The sequence below is a fragment of the Dermacentor variabilis genome, chromosome 4, assembly GCF_050947875.1.
Source record: "Dermacentor variabilis isolate Ectoservices chromosome 4, ASM5094787v1, whole genome shotgun sequence".
NCBI classification, from domain to species: domain Eukaryota; kingdom Metazoa; phylum Arthropoda; class Arachnida; order Ixodida; family Ixodidae; genus Dermacentor; species Dermacentor variabilis.
Window position 1 is genome coordinate 4,698,369 of NC_134571.1, and position 16,449 is coordinate 4,714,817.

General features: G+C 49.4%; 1 long non-coding RNA gene and 1 pseudogene across 1 annotated transcript; both read right to left on the reverse strand.

Annotated features, from left to right (window-relative positions):
- Window positions 1-8,595: 8,595 nt before the first annotated feature.
- LOC142580654 (U2 spliceosomal RNA) lies at window positions 8,596-8,744 on the reverse strand (annotated as a pseudogene).
- Window positions 8,745-14,294: 5,550 nt separating this feature from the next.
- LOC142577699 (uncharacterized) lies at window positions 14,295-16,206 on the reverse strand. Its single transcript, XR_012827048.1, has 3 exons — window positions 16,082-16,206; window positions 15,853-15,948; window positions 14,295-15,281 (listed from the first exon to the last, which is right to left on the reverse strand). It is a non-coding gene; the product is annotated as an uncharacterized LOC142577699 (long non-coding RNA).
- Window positions 16,207-16,449: the final 243 nt, after the last annotated feature.

Sequence of the window (16,449 nt, forward strand, 5' to 3'; positions counted from 1 at the left end):
CTGCGGGCAGACCTCCACTCTAGCGCACATGCTCTGGGAGTGTGGGTCGACATACCCCAAGTTCATCAAGGAGGAGTGGGACTCACTTCGGCATAGACTCACTCTAGAAAAGCAAATCCTGGCTGGACAAGTTCAAGAAAGCTCTAGAAAGCAAATCCTGGAACAAGACAAGTTCGAAGTGGCCCCTGGGCCCCGAAACGTCCATCCCGTCCATAACGAGGGCAGACGCAAGGCCAGAGCAGCAGCCATCCTCAAACAGATCAAGCAACGAGACATTAGAGCAAGCTTCGTCGACGCCGCGAAGTACAGCGATGGGAAGACCTTTGCCATCGTTGTGGTCGACTCCAGTGGCAAGATTTCCAATAGCGCCTCCATTCGCACTTCAGACACTGGAGTCGCCGAGCAAGCCGCCATCGCCCTCGCCCTGCTTGACGGTCGTGGGTCCGAGATATATACCGATTCGAAAACGGCAGTTATGGCTTTTCAGAAGGGTTGCATCGCCAATCAAGCTGCTCGTCTTCTTAGCAGCTCGAGTCGATATGCTCTCACGCATCATTCAATCCACTAGTTTCCCGCTCACGTAGGGTCGGTCGACCCTACGTGATACCTGTTGGTCTGCAGAAGCCTAAGCGAAACGGCTTGCGCCCTATTGAACTTGGGGTGAGGGGGTGGAAAGACCCTTATAGACTTGTAGAAGAATTTATTAATCTCGTTGTGGAGTAGCGGGAGCGTCCCTGTGGCCGTAGGGAGGAGGGGAGTCGGTGCGTCTTGCAGAGGAAGCGCGGTCGCAGCCTCGTGAGCAGACTCATTGAGGTTCGGGGGAGCACCCTCCTCAACCGACCCTGCCGTAACAGGGTCGGTCGAGGGTGCACTATGCCGCAACAGGATGTTCTCGATGAAGAATTTCGTCACTTCGGCCACAGTATCTTTGAGTAAGGCTTTCGTTTCGGCGTAGCGGGTAAGGTAGTCGGTAGCCACGATGATCCACCTATTCTCAGACGTTGACGTCAGAAATGGCTCCAACAAGTCCATTTCGGTCTGCTGGAATGGTCAGCAAGGTGACTCAATTGGCTGCAGCAATCCCGCTGGCATTGTTTGTGGTGTATTTCGTCGCTGGAAGCCTCGGCATAACCTGACGTAGTGGGCAACTTCAGCGGTCAGGCACGGCCAGTCAGACTTTTCTTGTATCCTCGATAGCGTACTGGAGAATCCGAGATGTCCAGCTGTCGGGTCAAGATTAGGGCGTGTAAAACATCTGAATGCCGTCCTGAGAGCATGGCAAGAAGGTAGTTGGCGCGGACTGGTAAGAAGTTCTTTTTACGAGGACGGCGTTTTGCAGGACCAACGAAGACAGTCCTCGCCTAAATGCCTAGGGACAATGTCAGTGCTGCCTTTTTAGTACTTGACGAGGTTTGTTGGCTCCGGGTCTGATCGATGCTGTTCAGCGAAGTCTGCCGCGCTTATTCCCAGGAAGGCGTTGTCATCCTCGTCCGCTTGTGGCGGTGGGTCAATGGGGGCGCGTGATTGGCAGTTGGCATCACAGTGTTTCTGTCCAGACTTGTAGATGACGGTGATGTCAAACCCTTGGAGGCAGACACTCCAGCGAGGCTTCCTGACGGAGGTATATATATATATATATATATATATATATATATATATATATATATATATATATATATATATATATATATATATATATATATATATATATATATAGCAACAAACATACTTCATTGTCTTTCTCTGGTGACCGCTTTTCAGGGGCTCAAAAATGTTAAACGTTATCACTCGGCGCACGACACACCTGCATGAATCAGAAGTTTCTAGAATGTTATTTGTCTATCTGTTGTCTGTTGTCACCGAAAGCTTGTGTAACCTGATTGTAGGCACGACGCGAATTAAATTGTTCTTTCTGGTACCGGCGCTTACACTGGAACCTTCGTCGAATCATGCATACAAATCTACGCGCTTGACCCGCAGATAAGATTACGGCGATCACCGAGCGTTCGCAGCTATCGTTATGCACTGGGTGTAAATTACTTTTGTGGGCACAGGTTCACCAAATAAGAAGTTAGTTTCGTCATTCACAGCTTTGTTGCTGTGTTCTTCCCCGTCACAACTACGTGATATCCGGTGGAGGTGCTTGTAAGTTCATCTACCGGATGTACCGGACGCCCCCGCAAAGCCGTGACCCGCCCCACACCCGCAACCCATATACAACAACTTCAACCCGGACCAACAAGCAAGCCACTGGCTACAAAATCTGCACCGTGGGACGACCAAGAAGATCGTGGCCAGCAACCCTAATGGCGGCTCCAGCGTTCGGCTGAAACAGCCCAGGCAGCCACCGACCTTTCATGAATCATCGTTTGACGACCCGGAAAACTGGCCGGAAACATGCGAAAGGGTTTTACCATTCAACAACTGGAACTCGGCGACAAGCTACGCCATGTTTACTTCTGCTTGCAAGACATCGCCGGACGCGGCTCGAGAATCGTGAGTCCACCTTCACGCCGTGAGACCAGTTCCGCAGTTGCCTCTTGAACAACTTCACGACCGTCATCCGCAATGAGAGAGCTGAAGCGATACTGGAATCCCGCGAGCAAATCCCAAACGAGAACACTGCGATCTAAACGCTACTAACGACCCACCTGTTCCGCCACGCCGACCATGACATGTCTGAGGAAAAGAAAATTTGCTTCCTGATACCTGGTGTGAAGCAAGAGCTTTTCTGCGGATTGGTTGATCGCTAGATGCGCCAGATGCATGCCAGATGCGCTAGGCGCGTCAGATGTATGCGTCATGCGCGAGACACGCCACCGAAGTGAGCGAGGCGGGCTGCGCATGTCATATCGCCTGCTCGGCGACCCGGTCTCCCTTTTTCTTCTTTAAGTGTGAAGCATTTCTTGGAGAACATTTGGCACTTTGACAGTATCTGTCTCTCCATCTGGCCGCCTACGTCTTGGTGCTCTCATGGTCGTTTCGTTAACTTCGTGCGTACTAAAATTGGCATAGCATGACGAGAATGTATGACGAACATAAAAGATCGGTCATGACATGAACATCATGACATGCGTGTCATGTAGGTCATGAAACAGCCGCGTACGTCTTGGTGCTCTGATAGTTTCCTTTAGCTGGTAGGCTCCCCGCACACTGCTTCGCATGACATCGATTCCCACAGGGAATGAAATCTACAGGCTTTCATATATATATATATATATATATATATATATATATATATATATATATATATATATATATATATATATTGGTGTTCCTGCTGCGAGCGTCGGCGTACCTCGGCGTCGTAGATCGGCGTAACCAAGTGAATGAGCACACCGAACGATGAAAGCCAACGCGGAGCGCAGCGGGGTGTTCAAAAAGACGCTAGGACAAAAGCGGAGAGGAGGGTGCAGCAGAGAGCGAGTGTGATTGTGAAGAAGAAGAGGCGGCTATTTTCTGCAGCGCCTTAGGGAGCACGACTCAGCGGGACCATGAAGCGGTAAGCGGAGTAGGGTATGACGAAAGTGTGAGAAGAGTTGTGCGGAGACGATGGCTAGCTACGAGATGGCGCCATAGTAGCGCAGGTGATCTGGGAGGTCTGTCTGCGGCGGCTGCTGTGAATCGCGCCCACACGCCACCCTCGAGCTGGCTCTCTCGATCTCCAGTTAGCAAGGTAGTCCAGCCGCACTTCGGTCCATCTGCAACCTGCCGCACGAGACAGATTGTCCACGCCAGCCAACATATCGCGAAATTAGAACACGTATAAGCGTAGTGTGCACCGATGGACGCGCCATTGGTGGCGGTCTTGCGCAGAACACACAGGAGAGGAGCCAGCCGCACACCGTAGTTTGTTGTGTCCTTGATAGTGCTTCTCTGTCTTATTCACGTTTTCAGAGCAAAATAGGCAACACCCTACGCATGTGTGGGGTGGCCAAAGCTTCAAGGAATGACGAAGAAGAATTGTTGCACGGTGGGGGCTCAAATACCGGCGAAAATGTGCCAGCGACATGGTCCTATATAATCATTCCCCGCAAAGCCTCATCAGCGGGAGCAACGGTAGCAATGGATCGTCGCTTCAGAGCGAAATTTCTTGTTCGCATCCTTTCCTTTGTCACTTCGGTGTGTTTTTCCACTCGATCGCAGTTAGACGCGTAAGCGACGAAGTTCGTCTGCAGTGCAGCATGCGTTTAAAGGCATTTCGCTAATGTTCGGAATGCCGTTTGCCGCTTATAGTGTTTTCCGCTTCTTTACCGCGTTGGGCTGCACTAGGCACTAGGCACTAGGCACTCCAGGCAGCACTACTGCACGAGCGCGTTTTGTTGTATGTTAAAGCTACACAACTTTGCAAGAACTGAAATTGTTAGTTTTATGTGGCCCGGTAAATTCTCGCACCAGCTGTCGCGCACTTGTTTTTACATCTATTTTATGCGTGGCTTCGCACAGGTTTAACTGTTGCTAGTTGCTTCATGCATAACTCTTGTTGATTCTTTTGAGCTGCGAGGTTCTCACCCTGCCTCGTTTCTAAAGGGTATAAATCACGCTGTGACTTATCGGAATGATACCAAGCAAGTGCTTCTTTAACAGCTTTATTCTTTTCGCTCGACGGCATCTTAGATATTGTGGTTTTTTGGGAAATCTGTCATCTTTCTAACCCCTATCCCCCATCCCCAGTGTAGGGTAGCGAACGGGAGACTCATATCTGGTTAACCTCCCAGCCTTTCCTCTTCATTCTCTCTCTCTCTCTTGGGAAATGTGTTTAGAAAATAGGTAGTTCAGGACGAGAATTGCTAATAGCTGTTGCATATGGTATTTTTCTTCTATTTTTCGCTGAAAACTTCGCGTCACGTTTGGAAAGTCATCACATCTCGATGCTGTCTGAGTAGACTTAACAGGCAGAGTGATTTGTTTGTTTCACAACGTAGGGGTCGCTTCTTGCATGTGAATTTTGTACTCAACAGGATTATTTCTTATTATGCTTACGCCGCAGAGGATTAAACCCGGCCTTGCCGCCAGCGCTCATCGACTTTGACAGGCGCTGCTCTACCTTTAAATATATCATGGGGCACCTCTCTCTAGTAACGTTAAAAAGGTACTGAAAAGTTAGCAAGACTTTAGCTTTGTACGTTTCCAAGCAGCTTCCTTGAGGTATTTAAAATTCCAGAAACTGCAGCGGGAACGGCATGTTCATCAGCGGTACAGCGCTAACACGCGCTTTTATTAATCCGTGCGTTTGGTGACTTCGTTGACTAGTGTACGCGTTTCCATCAATAAATTCGCAATCACTCTTCTTGAGGCGACTTTGACTGCACTTATTCAGCGATGTCACATGTATTCATCGGTAGAAAAATCACAACGGCATATGCAGACATCGCACCGTGAGGATTTGTTTGATATAAGTCTGCGCTAATGACGGGTGCTTATTATTGAGGTGCAGAAACAGCATTACGGCAAGGGTAGCATTAAAAAAATCACGATCGAGGCATCGCATTAGTCAACAAAATTTATCGGCTAAATGGAGTTCATGGCGTTTGCCTGCGGGACGCAGCTGGCACGTATGTGGACAATGTTGTCCCGCACACAGCTAACATCGTGTTCGTACCCGCTCCCACAGAGGTCAGCGCCTTCCCTACAGCTGTCACCGCAGAAGAAGCAGTCTGGCGCCCGAACAAAGGAGAAATCGCAGCCGCGAACTTCAGCCATCCTTGCTGCAAAGGGTTGTCGTCTGCTACTGCTCCCGCGCGTATTGTTGGAAGCGCCCGCTAGGTGGCTATCAGTGGCACCTCTATAGGCGGTGCACGAGGCGTATAGAGCTGCGCTCAAATTTTGCAGTAGGTGGTATCTTAATCGTCGGTGAATTTTATTGCGATTGCAATTTTATGGACAATCAAGGCGCTTTTTGGCGGCGCCGTGATGTTCCGCATAAAATCCAAGGGCGACAACACGGTTCCGGGCGTCGTACGCTGCGAGTGAAAGCACGCGAGCGGGGAGCTGGCGACCGCGGCTCAATCTGGCGCGCGCGAAGGAGAAAGCGGCGGACAAACGCGCCGTCTTCCCTCACGCGAAAGGCCGTGGGAGGATGAGAGGGAGGGAAGGGGAGAAGCGGCGTTGTGCTTCGGCAGCAACATTTCGCGACCGGGTGCAAGGGGAACTCACGATCGCGGCTCAATCTCGCACGCCAATATGGCCTCGAGCTCCACCACTGGAAAAGCTGGCGCCACCGTCGGCGTGACGTGCTAGGAGGGATCACGTGGACATAGCGGCCGCGTCGGCTGCTTCGGGAGCGCCGAAGCGAGCTGAAAACGAGTTTGAATTCTCTCGTACGCTGCGGTCCTCATTTAGTGACGAAATTTTCCCGCTTCGAGTGTCTCCTTTACAACGCTTGAAAGCACTACAATAGGTAGTGGCTGGCTTTGAAGGCGCGCAACATAATAGGCTACTGCTCGGTGCCGCAGGGCCGGACGCTCGTAACGGAGGCCGGTGTCAGCCTTATTCACACGTCCGCAGGACAAGAAGCTGCGTGAAGCTTAGCTCGCGAAAGATAAAACCCGCAAACAGTCGTCGGCTACAACTCGGGTATGCAGCAAGCACAGACGCGAGGAAGATTTCTACTACGGCGCCCGGTCTGCGATGTTCTGAAAACGCGCACTGAGACGCTCGCCCGAGCCCGCTGCCCGACTAATGTCATGATGGTGTGATCTATGAATTTGTCCATGCTATAGATACTGGCAAGTTCAGTGGAGTGGAAAGGCAGCGGTTAGAAGCACATTTAAAAAAAGCATGGCATATGGTCATGTTTGTGTTATGAATTAATGCACTGGATAACAAAAAAGGAGCAGCGGGAAATTGCACGTTGAGAGCACCGATAAACATACAGTGCGACGCAACTCGTGAAATAATATTGAAAGGTCAAAGAATTTAGAAGAAAAAAAGATTGAATCGTCGCGACGGCACATCACAGTCCCCGTAGGCGTCGAAGTCTCTACAATGAAATTATTTTTGAACAGCTCTGATAGCGCCCACGCAACAATGGTTGCTTGTATACTGTCAAATGCTAATATTCTGCGGCCTAACGCTCATGGCATGGTGCGAAAACGCGCGCGCGGAGAAAGCGAAACAGTGCGCGGACAGGCATGCAGACGCGCAGTCGGTCGCTGCGAATCTGCGCGATCGCTGCATTGAGGCTTCGTTCTATTATGCTCCATATAGTTATACAAACACTATAAGAACATATTTCACATAGTTTGCTCTCAGCGTTTACCTACCTTTCACGCAAGAAGCCGGTTCGGGAGACCCCATCGCGGCTACCGCGCTCAGTGGCGTTCACGTATTCGGTAAAGAGATAGCGTCTGTAAACGATTGTGTGCTTTCAGTTTGCCCAAGAGTATTATTTAGACAGTAAAAAACTTCTCTCGTTTCGAAAGTACTTACAGAAATGTCCGGGAGAGCTCGCGCGTGGTGTTTTCAGTGAGCGCTGACAGCAAAACCTATGAGGAGCGCGCCGCGTGATCCCTCATACTACGCCAGCGAGGCGCTTCCGATAGATGGCGACTCCGTAACTCCTCGCCGCCAATATACATGGAGGAAAGAGGGGAGTCAGCACGGGGAAGAAATGAGGGGAGGGGGAGGACAGCTTCGACTCCCTCCGCAAGTGCATACTTTGCACGGCCGTGCGGGGTCTCTTGCACCGAATCTTGAAAGGTACCTGCAGACGGCTCACACCTTAATGCGCGCTGTGTTCTAGCCGCTCTGGCGTTGAAGTGGTAGACGGAACGAAGATGCCTTCTTTCGCTGCTGCTGCCGCGCTTTCTCAATCCTGCGTTTTGACAGCGGGTGTCCGAGCTCATCCAGTGTGATGTGCTCACGTTTGCTTGTGCGCGCTGACACCATGTTTGTTATTATGCAAAAAAGGTGAGGCGTGCAGACAGGACACAAGAGAAGTGGACAACGCGAACGGCGTTCGTGTTGTCCACTTTTCCTCTCGTGTGTCCTGTTCGCACGCCTCACCATTTTTGCACAATGAATCCTTACCAACTAGCTCAGCTTTCTGTCGTTCCATGTTTGTTCATTCAGTTAGTAAGCAAAGGCTTCCAAGTTTATAAGGCCGATAACACTGCCATACTTACTTCATATAGCTGTCTACTAATTTGCTATCGCAATCCATGCTTCGCCTTTCGTACGAAACTGCCATTTATTTTTTATGTAGCGTGGTTTGTTCGGCTTCCGGCGCATTCTTGTGGTCCTTCTGTAATTTGGCATAGCACCCCTGCACTAATGGACAACGACCAGGTGATAAACATTGTTTAGCAGTCTGCGACGCATTTTAAGCACTTCAGGCTGACAGCGCGCAACTGAGACTTGTGGCGCAGTTAGCGAAAAACAGCTCAGCCGTCCTGGTGCAGCCAATTTGAGTTAATGACTAGTACTGGGAGATGTTTGCGATGCTTTCGATGGGCCCCAACATGATTGTGACTTATTTCGGTAGTTTTTACAGCGAAGCTGTTTACCTCTAGCCCCATGTATAACCCCCGCATGAGTTCCCAGGGGGGCACGTACTCTTACCGGCTTGCGTCCGTATAACGGCGTGTGGTCAGGAATGCGTGGGCCGATCCCGGAGACAGTGTAATACCGGGCTGACCTGCGGCGGAGGAGGAGCAGGCTTCAATCCACCACCTTCCAAAAATAAGTTTAATATCTTGGATCTAAGCAGAACCACATAAATTCGGCGTTGTAACAGAAAGTATATACGTATAGATACATGTATATCGCAAACGCTGCTCGGCACGCATCTTGCGAACAGCAGGGTGGCCAATTACATTGGTTAGGGAAGTCTTAAATTCAGAGCATGTCTGAAACTGCTTCATGATTATTATACCACAGGCTGGCCACACCAGCGAGGTAAAACAGAACGTGGCTCAGTTTGGCCGCTTAGTACTACTTGTTACGGACGCTTAGCCTGTCGTACGCCGTGAGCGATTCGCCCACATCAGTGTCGTCCACTCCAGTGTAGATAGGAGCATCGCAGTGATGAGGCACCCCGGTACACGCAGTGGGTGCGGATGGAGGCGTTTGCTGGGAGGCGTCGTGGGGCATGGTAGATGGTAGGGTATGAGACCGGAGTTCCAAGATGGTTGCCGGACGTCACCAAGCACCACCACCAATTTTAACGGGGTTTATTTGGCAGAGCTCGAAGCAGCGCAACGTCATCTGTCAGGCCAGTGACAGCTTCCAAGCACGAGAGCCGTTGCCTAGCAATAGCGCTTGGCCCACTAGCGTTTTGATTCATTAGCGCCACTAGCGTCGCTCTTCTTCGTTACAATCACCGCCGGGAGCGATAAGGGAGCCGACTTGCGATCTAACAGCTCGTCATGATGAGCAATTCATAGTAAGGCTTTAGACAGTCGACATGGACAATCTCTCGTCCATGGCTTCGCATGTCTGAAGATGGTTGTCAACTGGTTGTATTACATAGTTTACATGAGATGCGTATTTGAGGACACTATAAGGGCCATCATACTTCGGAACAACTTTTGAAGAGAGGCCAGGGGCAGTGAAAAGGACTGAGAGCCACGCGAGCGCTCCCGGATCGAAGGTGACCGTGAAAGGTGCGTCACCGCGAATGCTCCTCTGGCGCTCTTGATCATCGAAAGTAAAGGCCCGAAAAGGGTCGTGGCACTCTTCATGTCTGACCGTGGCAGAAATAGACACGCACTCGGATGTATCCGGCCGGTATGGCAGAATTGTGCCGGTGGTGCGCGCAGGGTGCCGACCATATATTAAGAAATAGGGTGAAAATCCAGTTGTGGCCTGCGTAGCGGTGTTATACGCGTAGGTTACGAAGGGTAGGATGGCGTCCCAGTTCGTGTGGTCGGAGTCGACGTACATTGAAAGCATGTAGCCGAGCGTACGGTTGAAGTGTTTTGGTAGGCCATTCGTTTAAGGTGGTACGCCGTAGTTGTGCGATGAACAACGTGGCACTGTTTGAGAATGGTCTCAACTACTTCCGACATGAAGACGCGTTCGCGATCTCTGAGCACTTCTTGAGTTGGACCATGCCGCAGAATGAATCGGCGAAGCAGCTATGCGGCGACGTCGCGCGCTGTGGCTGCCGGGAGGTGTTACGGTTGGCGTGTAATACCCCAGCCAAAAAGACCCTGCTCAACCGAAACGGAGGATGGATTCCTAATTTCCTATGCTTGTCTAGGCTGGTTGACGGTCTGGCAGGCGCCCCGCGGTGATGAGAGGCCCCTTTGTGTGTGCGACCAAGACTGTCCAACTCTAGGGGAGAACGCTATCCGCGAACCAAACCGGACCCGCGGGATGCCGCAAGAGGAGGCAAGCCCGTGCCAACTCACCTGGGTGAAGGGATCGGCTGCCTATCCCCGACCAGACTCAGTGCATGTCACGTGACGTTGACGTGAGCAAGATCCCGCCTACAATTTTAGTGGGCCTATTTGAGGGGCCCCGCAATGAACTTTTTCAATTCATTCATTCTCTTTTCATTTTTCACCCACCATCGAATAAACAGTGCAAGTTTCGCAGTAGAAATTGTCTTGTCCCTCCCTGCCTGGTCGCCATGGTCTACCAAACGCCACGCTACCCAATAGTAACGCCGGTCGAGGTTCGATAACAGGCGTCGCAACAGAGCGCGGCCGTTTCGGCGTAGCGTGTGAGATGATCGACTGCAACAATGGCCCAACGGTTACCACCTGATGCCAAAGGAAGTGGTCCATACAGATCGATTCCAACGAGGCCGAACAGCCGGTTAGGGCAGGGTAGAGGCCGCAGACCAGATGGCGAGAACTGGGCTGAAGATTTCCGGTGCTCGCACTCGGGGCATGAGCGAACGAACTTTTCAACGTAGTTGTACATTCCTCGCCAGTACTAGCGTTGTCGGAGGCGCTGGTAGGTTTTAAAAAGTCCAGTGTGTGCACACTGTGGATCAGAATGAAACGATGCGCAGATTTCACAATGCAGGCTTCGAGGTACTACTAATAACGCCTGGCGGCCGTCAGAGGTATAAGTCCGTTGTTGAAGCAGGTCGTCACGAACGGCGAAATGGCGAGCTTGACGGCGCAACGCACGAGTGGTTGGCTGCGATGACGGGTCAGTAAGGAAATCTAGGATGGAGGCAATGCATGGGTTCTTGCTCTGTTCGGAAGTGATGGTCTCAATGTCAATGGGACCATCGCTTCTAAACTATGACATGCTTTTTATTTGATTGTTAAACTTTCATTAGATTGTAGATATTTATTCTACTACCAACGTCGTACGAGCCCATTAACTCAAGTGTGAAGTAAATTTAGTTCACCTACACCCAGCAGCTTTCCTTTTCCAGACACTCCCCCCCCCCCAAGAACAAGTATCCTAAAATCTAGTTCTAAGAAAAATGTGAATAACGCAGTGAAAAGTCGCTTGACTTATCAAGCATCCAAGGAAGACGTTTGTTTTTTCATGCGCAACACTACTGTATTCTTTCTATTTGTTTCTGTGGTTCTTCCTTCGCTGTTTTCTTTCGGCTTCCTAAAGACTCCGCACTACATAGAACAAGAAGGTAGCCAAATCAAATACCAAAACTTTGTGTCTTCATGTCATGAAAGTGTGATGTGATGAAACTGTGATGTGATGATGTCTTTGTGTGATGAAAACTTTGTCGAAATTCAGACTCGACGACTTTAGTTGTCGACGCGAGAACTAAAATGAATTAAATAAGTATTTTGGAAGTTATGCATAGCCAAGTGCTCTATATTTTTGAAAGTTAAAGGGCATGCACTATCAAAAGAGGGCAAAGTGAGACAAACAATATTTTGGGTTAAAGTCTCTACCTACCCTTAAATAACTGCGCTGACACGAGTCTTAAATTCAAGACGGAAACAGTAATTTTATTCGACATTACATGAGTAAGGATTGCGGACATAAGGACATGAGTAAAGATTGTAAGGAGTAAGGAATATATTCACATGTGAACGGCCAACCTCCTATATGAACACAACAATCAAACCCCGGCCCTCAGTCCCCAGCAGCTGCGAAGCAACTGACCACGGCGGCGGTCAGACCTGCGACGCAGCAGAGGGTGCTAAGAATCACTGGCTCCGGACAGGCCGCCATTGGAATATGAACCCGGCAACGTTTAACGCTAGAACGTTATCTAGTGAGGCGAGTCTAGCAGTGCTATTGGAGGAATTAGAGGGCAGTAAATGGGATATAATAGGGCTCAGTGAAGTTAGGAGGCCGAAAGAAGCCTATACAGTGCTAAAAAGCGGGCACGTCCTGTGCTACCGGGGCTTAGCGGAGAGAAGAGAACTAGGAGTCGGATTCCTGATTAATAAGAATATAGCTGGTAACATACAGGAATTCTATAGCATTAACGAGAGGGTGGCAGGTCTTGTTGTGAAACTTAAAAAGAGGTACAAAATGAAGATTGTACAGGTCTACGCCCCTACATCCAGTCATGATGACCAGGAAGTCGAAAGTTTCTATGAAGACGTGGAATCGGCGATGGGTAGAGTGAAAGCTAAATACACTATACTAATGGGCGACTTTAATGCCAAGGTAGGCAAGAAGCAGGCTGGAGACAAGGCAGTGGGGGAATATGGCATAGGCACTAGGAATAGCAGGGGAGAGTTATTAGTAGAGTTTGCGGAACAGAATAATATGAGGATAATGAATACCTTCTTCCGCAAGCGGGACAGCCGAAAGTGGACCTGGAGGAGCCCGAACGGCGAGACTAGAAATGAAATAGACTTCATACTCGGCGCTAACCCTGGCATCATACAAGATGTGGACGTGCTCGGCAAGGTGCGCTGCAGTGACCACAGGATGGTAAGAACTCGAATTAGCCTAGACCTGAGGAGGGAACGGAAGAAACTGGTACATAAGAAGCCGATTAATGAGTTAGCGGTAAGAGGGAAAATAGAGGAATTCCAGATCAAGCTGCAGAACAGGTATTCGGCTTTAACTCCGGAAGAGGACCTTAGTGTTGAAGCAATAAACGACAATCTTGTGAGCATCATTAAGGAGTGTGCAATGGAAGTCGGTGGTAACTCCGTTAGACAGGATACCAGCAAACTATCGCAGGAGACGAAAGATCTGATCAAGAAACGCCAATGTATGAAAGCACCTAACCCTACAGCTAGAATAGAACTGGCAGAACTTTCGGAGTTAATCAACAAGCGTAAGACAGCTGACATAAGGAAGTATAATATGGATAGAATTGAACATGCTCTCAGGAACGGAGGAAGCCTAAAAACAGTCAAGAAGAAACTAGGAATTGGCAAGAATCAGATGTATGCGTTAAGAGACAAAGCCGGCAATATCATTACTAATATGGATGAGATAGTTCAAGTGGCTGAGGATTTCTATAGAGATTTATACAGTACCAGTGGCACCCTCGACGATAATGGAAGAGAAATTAGTCCAGAGGAATTCGAAATCCCAAAGGTAACGCCGGAAGAAGTAAAGAAAGCCTTGGGAGATATGCAAAGGGGGAAGGCAGCTGGGGAGGATCAGGTAACAACAGATTTGTTGAAGGATGGTGGACAGATTGTTCTAGAGAAACTGGCCACCCTGTATACGCAATGCCTCATGACCTCGAGCGTACCGGAATCTTGGAAGAACGCTAACATAATCCTCATCCATAAGAAAGGGGATGCCAAAGACTTGAAAAATTATAGACCTATCAGCTTACTGTCCGTTGCCTACAAACTATTTACTAAGGTAATCGCAAATAGAATCAGGAACACCTTAGACTTCTGTCACGCAAAGGACCAGGCAGGATTCCGTAAAGGCTACTCAACAATAGATCATATTCACACTATCAATCAGGTGATAGAGAAATGTGCGGAATATAACCAACCTTTATATATAGCTTTCATTGATTACGAGAAAGCATTTGATTCATTCGAAACCTCAGCAGTCATGGAGGCATTGCGGAATCAGGGTGTAGACGAGGCGTATGTAAAAATACTGAAAGATATCTATAGCAGCTCCACAGCCACCGTAGTCCTCCATAAAGAAAGCAACAAAATCCCAATAAAGAAAGGCGTCAGGCAGGGAGATACGATCACTCCAATGCTATTCACAGCGTGTTTACAGGAGGTATTCAGAGACCTGGATTGGGAAGAATTGGGGATAAGAGGTAATGGAGAATACCTTAGTAACTTGCGATTCGCTGATAATATTGCCTTGCTTAGTAACTCAGGGGACCAATTGCAATGCATGCTCACTGACCTGGAGAGGCAAAGCAGAAGAGTGGGTCTAAAAATTAATCTGCAGAAAACTAAAGTAATGCTTAACAGCCTCGGAAGAGAACAGCAATTTACAATAGGCAGCGAGGCACTGGAAGTCGTAAGGGAATACATCTACTTAGGGCAGGTAGTGACGGCGGATCCGGATCATGAGACGAAAATAATCAGAAGAATAAGAATGGGCTGGGGTGCGTTTGGCAGGCATTCTAAGATCATGAACAGCAGGTTGCCATTATCCCTCAAGAGAAAAGTATATAATAGCTGTGTCTTACCAGTACTCACCTACGGGGCAGAAACCTGGAGGCTTACGAAAAGGGTTCTACTCAAATTGAGGACGACGCAACGAGCTATGGAAAGAAGAGTGATAGGTGTAACGTTAAGGGATAAGAAAAGAGCAGATTGGGTGAGGGAACAAACGCGAGTTAATGACATCTTAGTTGAATTCAAGAAAAAGAAATGGGCATGGGCAGGACATGTAATGAGGAGGGAAGATAACCGATGGTCATTAAAGGTTACGGACTGGATCCCAAGGGACGGGAAGCGTAGCAGGGGGCGGCAGAAAGTTAGGTGGGCGGATGAGATTAAGAAGTTTGCAGGCATGGCATGGCCACAATTAGTACATGACCGGGGTTGTTGGAGAAGTATGGGAGAGGCCTTTGCCCTGCAGTGGGCGTAACCAGGCTGATGATGATGATGATGATGATGGCTGGAGTGGAAGCGAGCGCGCTGGTGACCATGACAGCCCGTCGGTGGAGGCCGTGTGCCTGCATCTCACCAGTTGGCAGCCATGCCAAATGGGAAAGATGCAATTGGGAAACAGTACGAGAAGACGGCACCAGATGCACAGAAAGCTCAATTGAACACTCACGGCGGCAACAGCAGCCATATCGAAAGCTTGTGCGCGCGACAGTTAACTAGCGCCGCTGATATATCCCAGAGAGCCCTTCGCGGGCCTCCAGGCTTAGGGAGCCGCGAACGCCAGTGCCACCGTGAAGATGGCCGGCCCGAAGATCCCCGCCGTGGCATGGAAGGAACCTGCGTTCGATAAGACAGCGGTAGGGAAACAACTCAGCTGCCGGCCCTTTTATCGCTATTTGTGGTCGTCCTTCGCGTACATCCGTTACCTGACAGCACATGTGGCAGACATATTGTTCCGTGGACTGCACAGAATCATTGAAGCAAACCGTGATTTGCGGTCTCGCCTAGCATCAAATAAGCAAGCTTCTATGAAAGGACCCAAGAGTTGTTTACGCGGAAAGCTCAAGTAACTGACTCGCTTTAACCAACGACGTGACAGCATTTTTGGCTGACAATGCACGTAAGCCAGAAAAGGGGGGTCTTTTTTTTTTCTTTACACTGATTACAGAGCGTTGTTTCCCATATCAGTTGGTCACTTTCTAGTGCATCGTCTTGACAATGTCTGGTGATGCTACGAGCCACTATAGAATGAAAGCTTGCTCGTACGATCAAAATAACATTTTGCTTTCGAACATCCTATCTCGCCCGGTCACGGGCTCTGGAAATCGCGCTCGTGGCAGGCACTCAAAAAGCCCAGACCGCAATTTTCGCTTCCCATATAGCCGATCACTAGCTCGAAAGCACGTACCTTGAGACCCTTGGCAGTCGTCGTCCTTGAGACGGTAGACGACTCCACTTGGAATATTGTTCCTCAGGTCAGTCGTGGTCAGTATCAATGGTTCATCTGCAGTTAGGGAGAGAAAAAAGCCGGCGCACGCCACTTATAAGTGCTTCTGTCAAATCAATAACAGCACGTTCAAACATCAATACTAAGAATGAGAATGGAGCATGGCAATGCCCGCTATATTATTATATACCGTCAGCGTCCGTCGATATTGCAAGCACGTAAAATGCTGCAGGACTGTTCCGTTGACCATCGCATGCTTTGAGACAAAGGTCTTCGGAGATCCACGTGCTCTGTTCTGCCGCTGGGTTCAGTGCATGAAGCGACCTAGGGGAAAAGTGAACGCACAAACCGTCACTTTGTGAGCACACACACAAACAGGTCGCAGACATTCCGGTAAAACACGAAGTTCATACACCCTGTAGACTCGTATAAGGGCCGCACTTTTTTCATAATTTTGACGAGGTGCTGCCCTTAGACGGCACTGAATCTTTTTGTCAAAATGGTGCCGGCCCAGCCTTCAGTTGTGCTATAGAGGCTAGAAGGTTATCCTAGTGTCGT